Source organism: Topomyia yanbarensis, chromosome 2, assembly GCF_030247195.1.
Source record: "Topomyia yanbarensis strain Yona2022 chromosome 2, ASM3024719v1, whole genome shotgun sequence".
NCBI classification, from domain to species: domain Eukaryota; kingdom Metazoa; phylum Arthropoda; class Insecta; order Diptera; family Culicidae; genus Topomyia; species Topomyia yanbarensis.
Window position 1 is genome coordinate 383,555,633 of NC_080671.1, and position 22,677 is coordinate 383,578,309.

Below are 22,677 nucleotides of genomic sequence, written 5' to 3' on the forward strand. Positions count from 1 at the left end.
ATAATTAATCAAACATTTCTTTCTACAGTTCACTTCATGAATCAAACTGTCTTGCTCATCAGGTCACTTTATTTACAATGAGCGATCGAATCCGATTAAAGAAAGCAGACAGAAAACTGCGATGGAAAACCGAACTAATATCTGGAACTGCTTTAAAATTTTAAAAAGTTTTCTATTGTATGCTGTAAACAACCAGACCGATGCCTAAAAATCATGTTTTAGACAATACAGTCACAGTTCTTGTATAGGACAAGCTTTATAGTTTTATTTTGCCGTTATTGTAGTTTTCCTAAAGTACACATAAATGTAGCGAATGCAGTGGTCTTAATCATATATCGAAGCAAAACATATACAAGAATCGAAAATAGTTTTATGGATGGACTTAGATGCATTTATTGCAGCGATTTTTTGAGTAACAATGCATCCATTCATAAATAGGCTTTGTAGTACCTATGTATTGGTAGAATCAAAGTGGGATAGGTTGAGTGGAAATGAATCTCGTGGAATCAATAAATTGATGAAACGTAAATAATAAGCCTTCGTTGCACTTTCTTCTATCCATTCGCGTGAATTTGTTGCTAAGAAAGTTTTCGTCTCCTTAGCCTGTCATGGAGACGACAATGCAAAGAAAACCCGAAGGTTTTCGCTTCGCGCAACGAAAGCTCAGATTTCTATCATACACGCAACACTTGGATATACCTACACAAGCGAACGGTTTACCGTGCTTGAATCAAAAAGCTGTGCCAGTACATCGTGTCCGTACACGAATGGAAGATACGCACCAAGCAAAATGAGTCAACGCTGGTGATGATGGGTGGTGCGAAAGAGACAACTAGTACCACGACGCTAGCCTCTGCTACACTGGCGGTGGGAGAATGCAGCGCTGTGCTCTGCTCTGCCTGCTGTCCAAGAGGCAACTGAGCTTGCCCTACCAAATATGCTCTTCAAATAGTCGATGATGACGTCATTCATAGAAGCGTTGCGCGTTAGGTACATAAATCTGTCGTGCCAGACTAGGGAAGCGCAGCCTTCTGTGTGCAAATGCGTGGTACTTTAACTATGTTGAACATTATTTAAAATTTTAATGCCATGAGATCAAAAATCTTTGGTTTTATCTATTGGAATCTATTCTTAGAAGTATTTCTGAGCGATATGCGAAAAAAATTTGAAAATTTACCGTAAGATGGCTGAATTATAAGCATTTAAAATTGGACCACTTTTCGTTACATACCATTTTTGTTGAATTTGCAACGTGCACCCCCATATCGAAAACAAAGACGTAGTCCTACGTCAAAAAATTAAACGTGCGCTAAAACTTAAGCTTACAAGTTGTGGGTTACAAATTGATCTGTAACTTTTTTCAAGATTATAGGAAACAACTAGCATACGTTCAATTCATAAGTTTTACTTGCGATTATTAAATAGATTCATTACACATTCAGTGTACTCAAGTAGTATTTGTCTACCTGCGCACCGTTTGAAGCATGGCTTACACAATAGGGTGGGACAAAAAATAGATTCCAGCTCCGAACAACTTTTTGGGTACCATTTGGGTCCTAGAACATCAATTCTTAGCTCGATCCCTGAAACTACATTTTTGCGCCTACTGTTTAAAGTTTACATGGGATTTTATATGGGAAAACTTTCACAAAATAATTTCTCCAGGAGTCGCCCATTGCTTCCTAAAAATAAACCGTTATGTGGCTTTTGTAGGAAATTTAACAAAGAATCAAAGTCTCGAAAACTACGAAACGATCTCACGCTTGAGAAAAAAGTTACTAACTAAGCTGAAACCAATTGATGCTCTGACGATTGATAAAATATTCATTTTTTCTAGCACCACTGCTGTTGAATGTCCAATTATATGCAATTTTGTGTTGATCTTCTCTTAATATGTCTAACTATACTGTTTGGCCACATCGCAATAGTTTTGAGGGATAAATTGAGTCTTCTTTTGTACATAATAAGAGAAAGTTAAACATTTTGTATATAATTCGACCGTCAGCAGCAGTGTTGCTATGAAAAGTAAAATTTTCATTAATCTTCAGGGCATTAATCGGTTTTTGCTTAATATCTTTTTCCACAAGCATCAGATCGTTTCGTGGTCTTCTAGGCTTTGTTTTCTTGACAAATTTCCTATAAAAATCAGACAGCTATGTATTTTTAGGAGGTAACGGGCGACTCTTGGAAGAATTAATTTGTTAAAGACGTTTTCTCCATACGAAATCCCATGTAAACTTTAAACCGTGGGCGCAAAAATATAGTTTCACCGATCGAACTAAAAATTTGCAGTTGTTCTGGGAGCCAAATGGGACCCAAAAAGTTACTCGGAGCGAAATTTTATTTTTTTCATATAACCATGTCCCACTGTAATGCACAAGCAAATCAAGTGTCAAATCGGATACCACTAACTTGTGGATCCACTGTATGTTAACCGTTATGTGTCCAAAAAAAAAAACCCTTAGGGTACCCGGGTATCCGCAAATTGAAATGCTCGTAACTATGGCTTTCTTTAACCGATTTGGACACTTTTAGATGTTTTGAATTCAGGAACTCGTCCACTTTTTAATTCTGTGAAATTGAACCGTATGAATAGATTTGGTTCTTGATAATCCGGATTTTCCGGGGTAATGTTCCAGTACTAGGATATGATTTGTAGATTTTAATAATGCCCTAGCATTCTAGCAATATGGGTATCAAACCCTTCAAATTGTCTCAGAAATCTGATATTTATTGTCACGGGACCATATAACAATTTGACCTCGGAATGGCCACTCACGACCCCCCGAGAACCTGCTCCGGAATGTCCGTTCCGGTATCAAATCACCAAATGGTTCCAAAACCACGAGATACAGCATACTGAAGCAATTCTAAGAATTTTGATACCCATATTACCGGTATTCCATTGAAATTCACAAATACTATCCCAGTACTGGAACATGCTTCCGGATTCCCGGAAACAGAACGTAGTAACCCGATTATTTTTTACCAAATCTAATAGTGAATGAGTTCCTGAAACCAAAACATCCAAAAGTATCGAAATCGGTTGAAAATAGCCTTAGTTATTGGCATTTCATTTTTGTGGGTACACGGCTACCCTCGTCGCCCTGTTACGTAGTAAAAAATTCAGAAGCCCCTCCTCATTCCTCCCCTTACTATATCAACAATATTATTAACCCAAAAGCATGACTTAGTGAAGTTCTAAAATGTCACAAAGTTTCAATTTCTAGCAATGAATAAAACATCAGAATTTCATTAATTGAAACCTGAAAAGGTACACGGATACCGCGTCGGACACATAACGGTTAAAAGGAAATTTGCTGTGTGACCGTACTCTTCAACCCGTAACTCCGGAACTGAAAGTCGAATCAACTAAAAATTCAATAGTAGCTTATGGGAGCGTTATACGTTCATTTAAAACTAAGTTTGTGCAAATCGGTTCAGCTATCTCTGAGAAATTTGAGTGATATTATTTGACACACACACATACATACACAAACATACACACATATATACACACAGACATTTTACGATCCCGACGAACTGAATCGAATGGTATAAGAGATTCGGTCCTGTGGGCCTCGTTCAAAAGGTCTAAATTCCGACCGATTACATAACCTTGCTATATGAGGCTGTGAACCATTTGGTGAAATTTTTAACTTTTAGTTAAAATCTGACACTTCGAAAGTTATTTGCAAAATAACCCTACTCTGGAGCATGGTTAAAATTGACAGAGCGATAGTTAAATTTGACAGCTCGATGGTTAAAATGTTGCCCATGGGGCAGAATAAAAAGGTGGAAACATTTTCTGTACCTAATTGAGGTTGTCAATATTTTTCAAAACAAAATTAAGAGATAAAGATGGAAACGATAACGTGTTGTGTTAAGATTTGTTTGGGTTATTTCATGATGTGGATGTTTACTTTTCGAGGCTATGACTGTCATACTTAATGTAATAAGAAAAAAACTAATTTTCAAAATATCGACAAATGTTCACACCTCTACCATCTTGTAGTTATCGCAGCTGTCAATTCTAAATAACTATCCATATGTCAACTTTTGAAATGGTTCGCTCTCTCGGTTAATTTTTTCCATTCAAGAGAAAATAACTTTCGAACTGTCAAATTTTAACTAAAGGTTAAAAAAATCGCCAAATGGTTCACAGCCTGAGAAAGACAAAATGGTGCGAAATCGACACTTTTAAAATGTTTTTCTCAAAAAAAAATTTCGGGCGTAAAATCTCGAAGTTTCATGCATTTTAAGGACATTTTACACAAAAAATACCAAGTCAATTTCTGAAATTTTTGAAAATTCTTTAAAATATTAATTTTGAGTCAGGATTATATGGGAATTTCTTATGTGACCAGACTATTCATTTTATATTTCAAGAACCATATAACCCTTCCATACGAAAATTAATTGCAGTCTATAGGAATAATATCGTTTGAGACTAAGTCTTCGAGAAACTGATGTTTTTTTTTATTTTGAAAGATAACCATTTTTCCGGTTATTTCCAGAACCGGCTATGGTAGTCAATGTGGCCAACAAGATTTCGATGGGCCATTTTTATTTTTATCTTTATTATTATTATTTTTTTTTTAATTTTTTTTTTATTTTTATTTTATTTCGATGGGCCAATCTAGAACTGCAAATGCACGATGTGTAGCTCCTATTTCAGCAAAAATCGTTTTTCTCAAAATGTGCTAAATGGAACTTTTCATAAGATAGCACAACAGCGGCTACTTGGGTTCTGGTTAAGTTTCAACGCGAGACTAGATATATTATTTATCAAAAGTTTTGCACGCGCCGAAAACATCGATACTTTTTTATGCAGTGCCCGCACTTCCTTTATTTTGAGGCTTTGCTATCGCAAGAACTTTGTCTACATTTATAAAAACGCGATGGTAGACGGGCTACAACGTCTTGTAGATGGGCAGCATCGAACACGAAACCAGTATTACTGTTCCCTTAATTGATCGCTATTCCCCGAATGTTCGATACAACCAGTACCACAAGCCTAATGGAAACAATATTTTGTTTGTAGCTTGCCAAAAATCGAAATTGCTTCTGTTATCTAATTTAGTTAGTGCTTTGACTTGGATTAATAAAGTACTAGAAAGGAACTGATCACCTTGATGATCAGCTCTAAAAAATTGGCATGTTGAAGTAGGGAAATGCAAATATCTTTTTACCAAAACAGCTTCTGGTCGAATAGGGGGGACACATGCCCGCTCCCCCTCGTGCCCCTCCTTGGAGGCGCAGGGTGAATCCGCGTAATAGGAGACCCGACTTTATTAATTATTAATCTTTTCATTTTAGAAAACCGAAATCTGATGGTTGATTTTCTACATTGTGAGACAATAACCGAGCTATTGCAGATAACCAGTTTGTTCAGAAGACAATGAATCTACCACTATAAAATTGTTACTGTTGTGGTGTTGGTCATTTCTCTTCGCTTATCGTTCAACGTCTCCCATTTTAAGTACCCGGAAATCTGCAAGACATTATTTTTTTCGTTTTTTTATGCATATAACCTCACGTGCGCCTGGTCAGTTCGCCAGTTTGGAGAGCAAGCAGGAAGATGGGCCAACCGTTTCCTTAGCTTTCCCGTAACCTTCAACACAATAGCAGCAACGATGGGAAAAAGCTCGCCCCCTTCGTAGCATCACAGATCCCGGTACAGAGGGAAACTGGATATTTTCACAGATTGTACTACCGCCGGGTGGAAAGTCAACTAGCAATGTAAAATTTTATTACCGAGTACCATTTTCGGTTGGATAGTTATTTCCTGCCCGCTGCTGTGCGCAGGAAAAAGTCTCCGAAGCGGCGAAGTTCGAGAGTGTCACAATGCATGGTGCAGCCCGACTACGTAGGTAGTTGAAGTTGATAACAAACTGGGCGTTGCATAGTTTGTAACTATTTATTACCGTCGTCCTACACGTGCAGGAGGGTGGTTTGGCGTTTGAATTGACTTGTGCTGTGTGTTTTATTAGGAGTAAGATTATTAAATAATAAAAAAATGGATGCATAATGGTGATATTTGAAATTAAACTAAATGTAAGCCAATTTAGTTTCAGATATAGCATTTCATGACTGCACAGCTCAAATAAATTCTTTTATGTTCAAGCGTACCATTAGATGAAGTACATAAGGCTCTTGCTTCCTTCGAGAAGATCGTTGGATTGGTGCCTTTAGCACTGTTGCATTGCACAAGCTAAAATGATTTGCGTCTGAGCGAGGTTCGAATTAAATATTAATTTTCCGTGAAACTCACTGCGTCGAAGATGAATGTGAAAAGTGTCCCGTCGAAGGAACCAGTAAAACGACTAGAAAAGTGAGAGCTCAACTGGAACATAATGTCATTTCATCGCGAACGGGTTTGTGAAGTACATGCATAAAGCAAGGCAAGGCGGCGACCAGAGAAGTAAAATTCCAGTGAATGGAACATTTTAATTCTTGCCCATCAACATTGTACCGCCATCATCATCATAATCATCATCATCATAGTCATCCATTGGCAGCGGAACACGCTGACTCGCTGGCACGAATGGAGCAACTTTTCTAGCTTTCAGCAGAGCTGGAAAACAGCTCCCACCAGAGTGGCGGAAAATTTAACCCGTTCGGTTCTCTTTGACGCCGGACTGACTTCCCATCAAAACTTTCCCGGGCGGACGTTCAACGCAGTTAGCGCTTGTTAGCGAGCGTAATTTACAATTATGCATTCTGCTGGATCTGTAACAATCGTGCCCGTGGAATGCTCTGAGAATTCGTTAGTTCGGTCACCTCTAGTTGTCCCGGCGGAAATTAGCGCCGCTGCTGCTGCTGCTGATGCAGCAAAGAAGCTGATTGAGCCGTTGCAAAGTTTGTAGCTAGCTGGTAATTTATGCATTGTCACTTGTTTTGGTCGTCACGTCGAACATTTCGTCCAAAATCCAGCGCGAATCAACGGTGGGCTTGATGAATACTCAACTATACACCATTCAGTATTCTATTCGTGATTAATCATTTATTTAACCGAAAACTACATATAAAGAAGACTGGCAACCCTGTTCAGAACCTGGAGACAGTGACAGCAACACCTCTTCCGGGTAAAGGTTACTCTTTTCACATATTTACTTTTACGTTAAGCTTCTTACCTTCGTAGAATAGAGGCGCTGTAACTTCTGTCGCTTCTCATTTGTATGGGGGAAGCATCAGTCTTCTTGATATATATAATCTTCGGCTCAACAGAAGTAAGAATGCTCGGCGCATAGAATGGTTGCTTAAAGTAAAAATAATTGAATATTTTTTTGAAAATGAAAATTTAAAACATGCTTTAATTACGTGTGCCACATCACAGTACATCGTAGAAAGTACAAGTTGCGTTAGTAAGAACAATCGTGTAGAATAGGACTGACGCGTGCCCAACCCACTGTAAGCCTTCCTGCAACCGCCCATGATCCGCACCACTGTTCCTCTTTTATAGCTGTTTATAATTTCAGCACTTGAAAACACACAGTCATTGCTCGGGCGTGTCTTCAAAAATGTCCGCCTATTTTCGGGTGATTTAAATAAAACTGTAAGACATTTTCAAACAACACCCACCCACAGTCAAGTGTCCACTTGATGATGGGTTTCTTTCTTCCACAGCCGGCTTCGACTTTTTTCTTCCTGTCATTGGGGCCGGGTGCCGCCAAGAAAGCAAAAAAAAATTCTTTCAATTTCGCTGCGCTATTGTTTTTAATGAAGCACTTTTGTTTTGATGTTTTTGTTCATCGCACCTCACCCTTAGCATCCCACGGCTTCTTGACATGTCGGAACACAAAAAAAACCGCCGGCTGGAGACTGTCTGAAGCGCGCCCCAGCGAAAATTGATACTGACAGAGTGGTAGTGAAGGCAGAGCGTCTTAACAAGCGAAAGCTCTCGAAAGTCATTACACAAACGCGTACCGACCTCCTTGAAGATTTTCATGGGCGCGATGTAAAAAGGAAACCCCTAGGAAGAGCGCCGAAGATATACATGTATAATGAAAGGAAATTCTTTTCTTAGCTCATAAAGATGAGCCGGTGTGTAGATACAAGTAGCATTACATGTCGGGCCAGTCATTGTTGTGTCGTCTCTAGGTCTATGATGGTGGTATCTTGGGAAAATGGCAGGGGGGTTAGCTTTCCGTAAACACGAAAAATGCTTGAGTTTTATGTCTATTGTTTCGAACGAGATCGAGGAGAGTGCCTGCAACTGATATCTTCTGCTTTTAGAAATTGATTCTTCGGGGAAAGAATGCTACAGTTCATAATGAAATTCGACAAAATCCCTAGTTATCAGAAGATTAAATTTCAGCTCAACGAAAATTGCTACATTGACAAAGTCTCGACCTGCGGATAGCAGCGTTATCGGCAGGCCCGTAGCCAGGATTTTGTTTCGAGAGGGCTTAAAACTTGTTGCCTAAATGAGTTAATTCTGGTAACTTGAGATAGACACTTGAAACTAAATGTAATTTTGAAAATTTCTTAGTGAAAACAGTTCCAAAACTAAGGCAATAGACAATATGTTGTCTGATACAAGAAATGGTATAGTACATCGACGAATTCTTGCTTTTGAATTTGGTTTTTATTGTTAATTCATAAGCTACCATTTTCACCGTTGGAATTTGCAAACGTGGTCTGGTGGGTGCTCACATCATACAACTTGAAGCCAACGAAGTGAGGCTGTCCAGCGCAGATTACGAGATACGATATGCGTTACGTCAATTGCCTTGGAACGATCCGCTGAACCTGAACCACAAGAAAAACGTTGTCGATTATTAGGACTACACACTTTAGAAGATCGTAGACCCGCGTCGTAAACTACCTTCGTGTCTAAGTTTTTTATGGCTGAATATGATGTTCCCTGTCTTCTATCACAAATTAACCTCTACACTGATAATATAACTTCGTAAATATAATGAAATCGATCATGCAATGCACGAATTCATTTGTTGTTTTCTGCAACGAAGTACTTTCGTGCATTGTAACTAGTAGGTTTCGTTCATTTCATGAAAAAGAATGGCCACTTGGTGAACGAAAGCTTTCGTAAATTTTACACATTTAATGTACACTGCACGAATGTAATCGTAGATAACGACACTATTTTTCGTGTATGAAACGAAATGTTTCGTTTATTTTAATAAACGTTTGTGTATAATACGAACGATTTCATTACTCACACGAATTTATTTCGTTCATCTTAGGAAAGTTTTCGTATTCATTATTTTTGCAATCGATATTTTAGGATCGATGTTTGACGACTAACTAAACTAAATAAAAGAATCGATCTGACAAAATCGATTTTATTTCAACCTGCTCACCTGTATTGAGGACTAGAAAGATTGTGGTGTGATGAAATGGACGCTTGATGAACACAAGTTTAAGTAAATTTTACTTATCTAGTGTACATGGCACGAATGAAACGAAATGATTCGTTTGTTTCAATAAATGTTTGCGTATATTACGAGCGACTTCGTTGGTCGCTCGAATTCATTTCGTTTATTTTAGAAAAGTATTCGTATTTGTTAGCCTCTTATTGTTTTCAGTCGATCTTTTGGGATCGATGTTTGACAACATCGATATTTTTTAATTTAAAAAAAAATCGATGTGGCCAAATCGATTTTATTGTGGTACGAAGAAATGGCTGCTTCATGAACGAAAGTTTTCGTAAATTTTACTTGTTCATTGTACATTGCACGAATGTTGTCGTTGAAAACGACATTATTTTTCGTGAATGAAACGAAATGTTTTGCTTATTTTAATAAACATTTGTGTATATTACGAACGACTTTGTTGGTCGCACGAATTTATTTCGTTCATCTAAGAGAAGTTTTCGTAATCATCTTCCATCGTTCATCTCTCGCCATTCTCGATTAGTTAAATTTTGTGAGAAGTAAAGTGCATAACGTTAAAAGTTAATTAAGTAGTTAATTTCTCCGGGTAAAATAGTGGCCCTGTAACTAGAATCTTCATCTAACCGATAGCAGCGCCATTCAGCATGGCTGTTAAAGCAATCACCGATGAAGCTCACTTCCAAACCGAACTAGCCGCAGCAGGAGGAAAATTGGTCGTTGTAGATTTTACCGCAGCTTGGTGTCGACCGTGCCGAAGCATATCGCATTTGTTCGATCAGCTTCCGGCGAAATATCCAAAGGCTGTGTTTCTCAAGGCGGACGTCGACAGATGTACCGAAACGGCGCCGTCCCAGGGCATGTCGACCATGCCAATGTTTATTTTCTACCGAGCCAGAACAAAGATTGACAGGATGCAGGGTGCAGACATTAATGGACTTGAAGCCAAAATACAGAAACATTACGTCGCCAGTTTGTATGAATCTGGAGAAGATTACGGTCATGGAATGTTGGACTTGAACATCTTCATCCAGAAGAACCAGTGCGAATGTTTGAACGAATCGAACGACCACCCGATGGTGAATGCGCTCAGTTCCAGCGGTGGTCATCTGGTGTCCGATTGTGACGAACAGTTGATCATTTCGATTACCTTCAATCAGCTGGTCAAAATCAGTGCCATCAAGTTCAAAGCACCGCCCTCTCACGGACCGAAAAAAGGTGAGAATCTTTATCAATCAACCAAGCACCATCGGTTTCGATATGGCCGAATCGCAAGTTTCGGTGCAGGATCTGGTACTGGGGCAGAAGGATCTTGTGTCGGGATCGCCGATTCCGTTGCACTTCGTTAAATTTCAGAACGTGCAGAATATGCAGCTGTTCGTGAAGGATAACCATTCTGGTGACGAGACGACCATTATCGATCATTTGGCCTTCATCGGGTCACCGATTGCAACGACTAAGATGGATGACTTCCAGCGGGTGGCTGGGAAAAAGGGTGAAAGCCGCTAGATTGTTTGAGCCGCCGGGAGAAGAATGGTTAGAAGGCGGTGGATAGGTGCGGTGACGAATATGTTTGATCGTATATTTAAAAGGTTAAAGATAGTGATCTTTTTATAAATTGTTCAATAAAATAATGAGCAGGAAAAAATGGCATATTATTTTGATATTGCTCCGGCAGAGAAAAACTCAATCTTATTCATAAAAAACCAACAAGCAGTTTGCGATGGCTCAGCTGAATCCGTACAGCTCCGGATTCTGGATCAACTGGAAACGAAAGAGGTTCAGGAAATCTGCCTGAAACCGGCGGGCACGGATACGGCTACTAAATACTCAGACTGAGACCGTCGTGATGAATTGTTGACGTATTCTACCTCTATTGAAGCTTCTTTAACGTTGACGGTTTGACGAATAGTACTCGTAAATATTACAAAGATGTTCGTATATAGCAGCGAACAATTCGTTTGCCGAATGAAGCTGTTTCGTAATAAGCCAACGAAAGTCGTTTCGTGGTATTCACGAAAAATTCGTAATAAAAAATAAAAATGTTTCAATAGAACTACGAAAGATTCATCATATGTACGAAAAAATTCGTATATTTTATGAAAATTGTCTGTACGAAACAAATTCCTGGCGATTTACGAATATATTCTATCAGTGTACGTACCAAACCGTGTCCTTTGTTCTCGAACACCGCATGCACTCTGAAATGCACTAACTTCGCTGCCAATAACCGATATTAGAAATGACCCGTCGCTTCAACGATTATAACGACATCTTCAACTTCGTCATTAGTTCCGCGCATGCCACTTTAGGTAATTTCATTTTAAAATAGTTCATTAAGACTCAATTATTTAAATACAAATACAAGAGAATGTCGAAATTCGCTCCAAATCTTCTGATTAGGCAGGCGATTTGTAGATGCGCAGAAACGGTTCAACTCCCAATCAACTCAAATTTATAATAACTTTCAATTTAAATGATGATACATTAAAGACTATTTTCAGACAAGTGAGAACAACAAATTATTTATCTATTTAAGTATTCAGATTTTTCACAGATCCTATTCTTTTATGAAATTGATACTTTTTATATCATTAGACAGGCTTATTTTTCTAGGCAATTCTTCTACTAGATCCTTGAAACTGTGGCAATAGACGAACCAGTAATTTTGTTTGTTGACATGTAAAGGGTGTACAAAAAATACTACTGATTTCTCTACAAAGCATAAATAAGTATTTACCTAGATTAAGCAAATATTATATTTGAGCACACGAAGCTTACAGGTTTCATTTCGGAATTCATGGATTTTTGGACAATACAAAAGAGATGTTTCAATGCATTAATTTACTAAACTAGTCGGAATTTTATCTACTATAGGACTGTTCACTAATCGAAAGAAAATCCCCTGATTACTGTTATCTGGCAATTTACGTAAATTTTGTTAAATGTAACTAGAGCTTAAAAAAATTGACATCCCTGCGTGAACTTGAAAGAGAACCGAAATTCAATTCCTGCTCGCCGCGATGAATGAAATGTTTGGTTCGTTTCCTTAGTCATTCATTCTTCCGACACAGCGCATTCGGGTTCGCATATATTCGGTTTCAGAAGCAAACTGAATTTTGTTTCTGTGCTAGTTCTGAGAGGGATTATTGAGCGAAAATGCACTAGATATAGATTACGCAGCTCACTAATGCTCGAACTGTTCACACAATAACAAATGAACGCTTTGGTTGGCGAAGGAATTTATATTTCTTCTGCACTCAAACATTCGATTCTGCATGAAATTTCAGTCAGTTGGAAAGTTGAATGACCGAGGCGTTGAATCTGAATGTCAGTTTCGATAAGTAGAAATAGTTAACTGATTTTGAAATTTCGAATCACTGAATGTAACATTGATGACACCACTAGAATTACTCGAAACTATAAATATGGGTGAGCTAAATAATTTTAGCATCACACTTGCTTCCAACAAATCAATGAAAACACATCGCACTTGCTTCTCCTGTGCCGAAGAGACTTTTTTTTTTTCAGATTTCAATGTTTTTAAATTATTGTAGTCTATCCGATTTCTGTGAATCTTTTGCAAATTTTTTTGTCAGCGGCAGTTTTCGTGATGCGAAAATATTTGCAATTCAAACAGTCTGCTCAGGAATTGGTTCGTTTTTAATTAGCTCAAGTTTTTTTACAATCATCATCAAGATTGGAAGAGACATGACTTCTTGAAGAAAGCTGTAATGCTTTTTGATTACAGGTTTGTTTTACCAAAATTTAGGGAACAATTTCAATCAACGTTGTTCCACCTACCGTTGAATATTGTGCGGATAACGAAGACGTAATGTGTTTTCGAAAATGCCGTTTTTTTTCAAACCGAATTGAAAAGGGATCAGAGCGAAATTCCGAAAGCACTCGTTCTGAGTGCATAAAAAAGATAGAAGAGGTGCTCTTGAGGCTTCTTAGATTAGCCGATTCTTTTTTCCTCCTCCGTGATTTCTGATCATCTCTAATTTTAGTCCAAAACGAATTAAAAACAAATCGTGAGACTGCGATATACTGAATATACATAAAATTGAATAGATTCAACCAGTCACAACATTTTAGTCGCAACAGTGTTGCGAACTCGCATGAACGGAACGAATTCCTCGCATGAAAGTGAAATTAAGTGCCAATGAAAATGATGTTGCGTTAAAATGACGCGAAAGCAAAAACTGTCGCCTCAGCTATATCGTTTTCAGTAAATTGAAATATTTTTTTGCCTAGTACGCTTGAATGTGATGTCTAGTATTTATACTAAGAGTACAGAGTGCACAGACCTAATACAGTAATACAAATTGGGAACAATTCAAAAACCTGCCATTTAAATTTAAAATAGAGTTGCCAATATCGAGTATTACATCTGAGTTTTGTTAAACGGGACAATCACTTGCGATGATGCGTTCACTTTTGGAAAGTTTTAGTGCTCAGTCGTCCATTATACTTCTTCTACTATTTTTTAAATAATTCATAAGTGAACTCGATTCAATGCTTTAGTCAGTGGTTCTGTTATCTAGTTATATCTATTTCCAACAATAAAAATAATAAAATGAGTTTTACTGGTTGTCCAACAGATCCCACGCAAGCTCTTAACCATTGCACGTAGATACCTGTTTACGAAGCAGGGAAATATAATATTTTTTCCTCACCAACTGCATATAAGGGGTCGTTCATATCTATCTCGCTATTGAACACTCTCGTGTCATAATAGTGGTTGCTGCCTTTATGTTCGCAAACATGCCTTTATGAATGTGAATTTCCTCAATGATTGTGCTGGCTGTAGATTTTGAAATATTGACGCAGCTTTTGCCGTTGTCAATATTACCTGAACATATATGGTAATTGTTTGTGTTCAGCGGTAAATAAATCGTAATGTGACGTTTTTTCACAGAACTGGAACGTACTAGTTTGCCTTTGATATGTGCAAAGAATACTATGTGTAATTGTACTATCGCATTATGTTTTGTACAGCATTTCTCCTATATGTGATATGTATCTGCAAGTAAGCGGTATCCGATCTTGTAACCGAACATTGATTCTCTCACCGTCCATTTATATGAAGATCTTAATTACAGCATTGTCACAATCAACTATTAAAATTTAATGGCTTTAAATCATTTCAAAATCAATGATTTCGCCTGATCCAATTTGTTGAACGCTATGAGCGCAGAATACCTGAGGTGGTAGAACTCAATAAAGGTGGCTATCGTAAGTATAGCCTCCATTTTCACCTTCAGAAAATGTTTCTCATTACAAATATTCGGTTTTATACGAATCACCACTAATCACAGTAATTGGCCGGTTGCACCACTTCTTGCTTCTGCGTCTCACTCATCTCGACAGATTACTAGGGCATAGTATAGTAGAAGTTTCCTTTGTTCTTTAGACAAGGAACACAACATAAAAGTAACTTTATTTGTCGTTCGCCTCACACCGGCTGGGACAGAAGCATAAACCACACTGAATTTCGTGACCATTGATTTTGGTTGTTGGAAACAGAAATCTTCTAACTTTATCTCAAACCAAACGAGCTACAAGCTAAAGTCGCTGGTAATAATGTTTTTGAAATTCATTTTCAAAACATTTCGAGGGGGGGCTTTAGCCCCCTAGCTCCCCTATAGATACGTGCCTGGTTATCGGAGGATATTTGGGTGCTAAACCTCAACGGATCGATAGTTGCAGACTTTAGTGTAGCTCGCTTGGTACCTAGATTAGCTTCCAGCTTATAGCAGTTGAAAGAAGTGATGAAGAGTTTCCAAGTGGTTTTTAAATAATTATTCTTACATCAGCTCGAAAACTAAAAGGTTATGACTATTACTGACAAATCTGCTAATGTGTTCAAATAGCACGTTGTCAGAAAATTGACTCTATATTCCCGATTCTTGACCAATTACGAAAAAGCTTCGACGCATCATTCAATTTCTGTCTAAACACTTTTTCAAAAATCATAGTTGTTAAACTTGGGCGACAACCCAAGTAACAATTGAGGTTTTATGACACTCCTAAAGTCTATCTTAATACCTCGATTGCTCTTCAAGTGTGCTATAAAACTTAAATTACTAGCACACAGAGCCGTAACGTGGTCTTCTGCCGCTCTTGGTGGATTCTCAGCCTCGCGCCCTTTGCGGCATTTGTCTAACCAATCTAACCGGAGAGTAATGCCATCAATCCGAAGCACCAAAAACACTATACTGCCTATGATCGCAAGTCAGTCCCATAAAGATAGCAAATCCCAAAACGATATAAATATCCGGTCATGGCTAGTATACTGCCGTTCTACGCATACTTGTCCCATGTATATAGGGAATCCCATAGAACATGGGACAGATATGCTTATAACGGCAGTATAGTTCTGCGAAATTTTAAATATAATTTCAATGTAGATTTGTCCCTAATATCATTCAAAGTCAGGTGTTTAATGGTTATGGATGGAGCATTTTTTCGGATGACTTTGGAAATTAAGTTGACACTAGGTACTTGAAGGCGACGGACAGAGGATCGTTTCGCAGGACTGGGTGTTATGCATTGTCACTTCGTCGCTGTCAGTTTATTGTGTTGACGATTTATTAGGGAATTTAACCAGCTCCTATCACACAACAATTCGAAGATTTTATTTGAATATTTGTTCCTACACCAACCGTTCGGTATATTTATTTTCGATGCTTGGAACTGGTAAAAATACAGAAAACCACAATTTCCAAAAGATTCGACCGACGTTCGTTTCTGTTTGATGTACTTTTCAGAGTTATCTGCGCCTAGTATCAGACACTGACTTCCCATTTAAATCATACACATCGAACTCTGATCTTCTTTTAGATAATAGACAATCCGCTAAATATTCTAAAGATTTCGAATAAACTGACGCAGGAATACTCATCGTGACAGTTTTCTCAAAAGTTCGCCCAGATAAGCTCAGAATTGTGTTATTCAGACTAAAGCAAGCATATTACTTTACTAGCAAACAAACCTTTTATGAAGGACTATCGTGTCTGAATGCCCGCTCACAACGTTGAGATCGACGGTGCAGTCACTGATTCGAGTTTGTCATGAGTGGAGCTACTGAAGCACGGAGTTGACTATTTCCAGGACCTCTTGCTCTAACGAGCAAAGGGTTTGAATGGCAATCGTACTGGACGGGACAATCCAGACACCAAAAAATAATGAAATTTAAACGACATGTAAATCAATACTAATGTAAATATACAAAGCTTGAATCAAAAATTTGATTGAAAATTAAGTTAAAATCAATGCACTCAATTGAAGCATCAAAAAGCATATGATTTTACATTTTCATTCGTGTAATATTACATGCGATTTATTTTACAGCAATATTGGATTAAAAATACATTAAAGTGTATTGGTTTTCCGTTTAATGGAACTGTAACTCTCAATCAACGTTTAAAATTACAATAAAAGTTGTTGAAGAAAGCACGACAAGTCGTGTGTATTTGTGGTGGAACTTAATTTTACAATTATTTTCATGCTCCAAATATGTGCATGAAAATAAATTTAAAATCACAAAATATTTTTTTCTGTGCATCCTTTCAAACTCGTGTCAAGTAAGCTTTGGCAGGAAATTCCACACAACCATGCCACGTGTACAAACTGCGTCCGAAGAATCTGAAGCATTCTCTTAAAAACCACTCTAATCTTTTGCTGAAATATTAAAAAGAACTGCGCCACTCACCACGATAAGATAAATCATTATGCTCTCATGGCTGAGGAGTGTGATTCTGATGATCCCCATGTGGCGTTGCTTGCCAACTTAAAACATAAACTTTGCTTCCGGATGTGAGTCCGAAAATGTCAAAGGATTTGCCGAATTTTTCCAAGCACAATCGCTGTATTCTAGTCAGGGCACGGACTGGACATTGCAAACTCAATTATCATATCGCTATTATTCAGTGCGCTGAGAATTATTCGTGCGATCTTTGTGACTCCGATTTCTGAACTTCATACCATTTGATATGTAGCTGCCCTGCAGTAATGCTATTGCGCATCCGGATTTTTGGCTCTCCATCCTATGTACAGGGATCTAAAACTCAATGATTTGCTACGGCCCAGTGTGCTAAAGAGCTATAGGCTTCATCAGTAGGGTTCATTATTCCATCGGGAGTGAAGAACCCAGGCTGTTTATTGTTTTGTGTTGTGATTGTTGTCATCAGGAATCAGAATGTATTGGCTCGATTGGCACGTTACCCATGGTATTCGAAGATTTGTGCCTTGTCATGTCGTCTCATCCCTTTCCGGATGGGAAGGGAAAATAAAAGGCAGAAAAATGGAAAATGAAAACACAATTTTATTGAACATCACAAGGAACATCGCTTCGTTCGCTCAGCACATATTAAACCATCAGGAGTTATTGAATTGAATAAAATATGTTCCTGGTTTGAGCTGAGCGAATAGAAATTGTGTCGTTTAAATTTTTGCTACTTAGGTTGACAATTCGCATGTCCAGAGTATTAAAAAATATATGTCTGCGGTGGGAACAACCAGTCAATAGATCATAACTCAATAATGGGTTTTTGAGAAGGATACAATGTATGGAACCGATTGTTCCAAAAATTCTATCTAAAATATCTTTAACCGTCACAATAAATTCACAATATACGTGACTTGAAATGGGAACTTCCCGAGCGTTAAAATGTAGACTATAACAGGTCACACGGACGGTGGACACAGCGTTGGACCATTACAACGTATTTTACGACCATCGGAATCCATAATAAATATGCAATCGTTTTAGAGCTTCGCGTGATGTTCTCCACATTGTGTAAAATCCATTACGGAGCGAGCAATCTGACCAAAGTACATTTGAACAAGCAAACGCAGAGCAATCAATAAAATTACACCAAATCAATACTGCCGACAAACTACCGTCTCGTGCAGCAATAAAACTCGAATAAACGAGTGTCGCATATGTTCCATAAAATGAAAAATGGAACTCTGGCTGGGGCAAATGGTGCGAGATGAAAAAAAAATGAGGACTCTCCGACCAGACCAACGGAATCTGTCCTTTTCCGTCGAGCCTCGGCATCAAAGTAGTGGAACGGGTGAAGGATGTCTGCCATAACGATCCATGTAATTCTTTCCTTTTTTATTTCCGCTTCTGACAAGAATTTTGAATTTTTACCCTGCTATACACACATTCGCCATATTTCACTAACGCAGCAGTAGGCTGGTCTGTTCGGTGGCCAGAAAAAAAAAATCCCAGTTTCAAGTAAACTATGGATGTTTTGGACCACCCGCGTGCTCCGGAAGCACAGTCATCCGTGTTCTGACCCCCTTCACCCAGCTTAGCCCGCACACTTGCTCTGCGGTTTGCCTTTGAACCAATATGTGTGAATTTATGCATTTATTATTATCCCGCTTTTTACGATCATTTCACATTTTATGGCTGGCTTTACAGTAGAGCAACGCTTGAATTATACATTTCTCAATACGTTTGTGGGCATCCGTCCGGAGAGAGAGAAAAAAAAATCACCATCAGTAGGAGAAATAAAATGAAAAACCAACAGCGAGCTACCCTTCCCATGGGTTTCATGACCCTCAAACCCGCTCGTGCCTAAATTGGCTCTTACTAACATACCAGAACCGGATGCTAGCGGATTGGTATGCGGCGGCAGCAGCATCCCATATTAGTTGGGCATGCGGAAATAAAAAATTTACATAACATTTACGAGTTTCTTTCCGACCGGAGAACAACACAAATCTCGTCCATTTGCGCCCGTGTCGTGACATGACAGACCGATTTCGGGTTTCCCGGGCAGTGCTGCCAAACTGCACTGGTGAGTGGCGCAGGCGGCAATAACCGGATTAGTCGGTGATTGCGCGTCGGGGTGATAGGTGATGCTGGAAAGGGAAGATCTCGGGGTATTTGTAGAGAGTACGATGTGGTCCCTAACGAAATATTGTGCTTTATTATTTTTTTTGTGGAGGATGAAGGTAATTAACTCTAGTGCTCTCTGGTGCTACTAAACATCCGAAAAATGAAGAAAAAGGGTAACTGAGGTCGGAATCTCTAGATGAGTCGGTAGCGATTTGATATTTTCACCTGACACGGCGTTTTCAGATCGGCAGAATTGTTTGAGTTTTGGGGGAACACACCACCCGTATTGTGTTGCAGAAGTGGTGGGCGATAGTAAATTTGATTAATTTAGGCAATTCCAACAAGATTTATTAAATTTTGTTAAAAATAGTGACCGACCACGGTTAAGATAAAATTTTCATATTTCTCGACAAACATATGATTACGGCCTAAAAGCCAACTGTCAAAATCCACTTTTAATGGAAATTCCGGACAAACCGTTACTAGCTGAACACAGTTCACAACAGTTTATGAAAGAGAAAACTTTTCTCTTTCGTTTACTACCAACATCTGTGATTGGAATGTAACGGTTTGTCCGGAATTTCCATTGAAAGTGGATTATGACAGCTGGCTTTTAGGCCGTAATCATATGTTTGTCGAGATTTCACCTGTATTGGAGAATAAATATTTTTCCCAGACAATTCAAAAGCATTATGGATAAGTTGGTAATAAAAAAAAGTTTTTGGTGGGGGATATGGCGAAGAATGGTAGAAGGGCTGGACACATTGACTCATACCGCTGCTCTCGAGTTGGTTGGACAGGAAGCAAGAAGAAAGCTCCCTTCTACCTGATGCAGTTTTTGCCTGGCCTTGTTTAAGACAGTAACTACACCCGTTCCGACAAATACTGCCACCCGCCAACACCAACGAGCAGAAAATATAGACGAGCAACACTAATGGCGATTTCGCTTGAACCTGAAACTGAGTCAGGTACTAACCCCAACCGCTGTCAGTTCATACATTTTGACAGCAGTTGGGGTTAGGAACTGATTCAGTTTCGCCTCAAACAAAAAGCACATAAGTCGGTGGATCTCTTCTTTATCTAATTGCTAATTGCTTTAAAAGTCCAAAACACCTAATACAGAAATCTTTGAATTATTTGCAAGTGACAATGACTTGATTAAAATGTTTGCATCTCTTGCAGAATTTCAAGTCATGTTGACGCAGTTTGTTGGTGCACGTTAAGACCCTTTTCTTGCCGGTGTGACAATACCTGTGTTGTCCTCCACAACTAGGGATTCAACCTGTCTACCTTGCTACACTGTGCCTGATCGGGTATTGATTGATCGTTTGATTGATTGATCGTTTGATTGATTGATTATTCTGTTTATTTGGGAGTGGTGTTGAACTATGAATTGTGGGCGCCAAGTTTAGGGGGCGCTGAAATCGTTATCTATTTTATAAAATAAGTGAGGATAAATCATAAATTATGTCATTAAGAAAGTGCTATTTACAAACTTAATTATTGCTCGAAAATCGAACTGAAAAAGAAAGCCAATGTAAGCACCAAAGTAGCGCACAACTGAGACCCCCTCCCCAAAAAAGGCGCTAAAGGATTACGTTACGCTCGCTTCTCGATGCCTGGAAGAGCTTCGTAATATCACAAAGTTGCTAGTGATTTGTGAGTGAGTCTTGCGCTAAGTTTAATCGCTGGTTGAAATGGCATAGAAGCGTTGGAAATTCCTTGCTTTATTTCCAATTACTAAGACTTTGTGTCAGAGATTCCTCGCGCTAGTATATTTGACAGCCTCTCTACAGCAAAATTTAAACATTCACAAGTAATTTCATCTGCGTACCGTTTTGGGAGTAGTTAAAAATGTCCCCACATGGAGATAATCAGAGTCACAGTCCTGAGTCATGTGCGCATAATGATTATTCGTCGTGAGTGGCGCAGCTCTTTTTAGTATTTCTGTAAAAGAATACTAAGAGATTATATGGATTCACCTGCCAAAGGTTACCTGTCACGAATTTTAAGAGGACAAAGCATTTTGTCCCAACCAGTGCAATTGGCCGTCAAAATCTTTGCTATTCGGAGTACGATGTCCTTGAAACAACCAACCCCGTGCTTCAGTAGATTCACTCACGACAAACTCGAATCGGTGATTACACCTCCGATCTTAACATTGTGAGCGGGAATGTAGACGTGGTAGTCCTTCACAAATGACAGAATGTCACAAATCTGAGCTTAGCAGAGCAAAATGTCTGTCACCGCTGAATATTTTTGCGTTAGTTCTTTCGAAAGCTTTACGATACTTAGCGCATTATCTTTTTTTCCAAAGAAGATCAGTTATGGTCCGACCGAGTACAATGTGTATGATTTTAAACTGAAAGTTTGATGACGAATCTTGTTCAACATCCATTTTACCAAACAAGCTTTGTTTTACTTTCATGTCCAAAAAGATGAGTGGATCATGTCTGGAACATAACCGGAATATCGTGATGGCACTTGGACTGATGATTGGAATGTAATGATACGCAATTCACAGTAACCAGGTCACAGCTTCTAGAAATAGTCTCTTCAATATAATGATCTTGATATACAAATATAGCATATCAAAAAAAGTCATTGTCAATCGGAAAAAAAGTCTTATAATGTCATGAAATATCGAGATTTGGAGTAATCTCGAAAAAATGCCTTTCTGGGACATGGATTTTTTAAAATTGATATGCGACCTGAGTTTGGAAATGCAGCTTTTAATTTTCTATATGTCTTAGATATAAATGTGGTGAAATTTCGAAAAAAAATGCATTGATATGCACATCGTTTTTTTTAAATCCCAAAGTTCCAGAAGAGAAAACCTTTACAAAAATCACGAGATGATACAAGATCCGACATTTCATACATCTATAAAACTTTCTGCATAAAAAAAATTAAAAGCTGCCTTTGCAAATTCCAATATTTTCCAAGTCCCATACAGGCTATCAAAAAAAATTCGAGGTGTCGCTAGATCTTGACGTTTCATAACCATCTTAGCCATTCCGCATTAAAACTATGAATTCGATTTGTGAATATTCGAAGAGTTCTTGGTGTTTTTGCACGGGTGAAAATTGTCGCAATTTGGCCGCTAAACCCGATCCGTTTATCAAGTCTGATTGAGCTGGAATATTGCACGGAGACTTTTTTCGCGGTTATAAAATTCGATGGTTACTTTTATCCATGTGTGTCACTGGCACTCTAAAATGCAGTCTCACGAACGAACTTCGGTCGAATCTTTTAGAAATCGGGTCTCTCGGTATTTTTACAAGTTTCCAATCATCGGAAATAAATATAAAAAATAATATAATATAATAGGCGATGGGTTGAACGAAAGAGGCGGGTCGAATCACCTAAAAGCCGTCATCTAAGTAAACTACATATACAGCCTTCCGGAACGGAGGATCGTCGCCTTCAAGCATCTAACTCCGAATTATATTATGAAATATA

The 22,677-nt window shown here is 38.4% G+C and overlaps 1 protein-coding gene and 1 pseudogene across 2 annotated transcripts in view; one reads left to right on the forward strand and one right to left on the reverse strand.

Moving 5' to 3' along the window:
* Positions 1 to 22,677, reverse strand: part of LOC131684694 (B-cell receptor CD22) — a 1,114,748-nt gene that overhangs the window by 373,691 nt on the left and 718,380 nt on the right. The gene's annotated exons all lie outside the window — the stretch shown is intronic.
* On the forward strand, positions 9,801 to 11,078 carry LOC131684697 (thioredoxin-like protein 1; annotated as a pseudogene).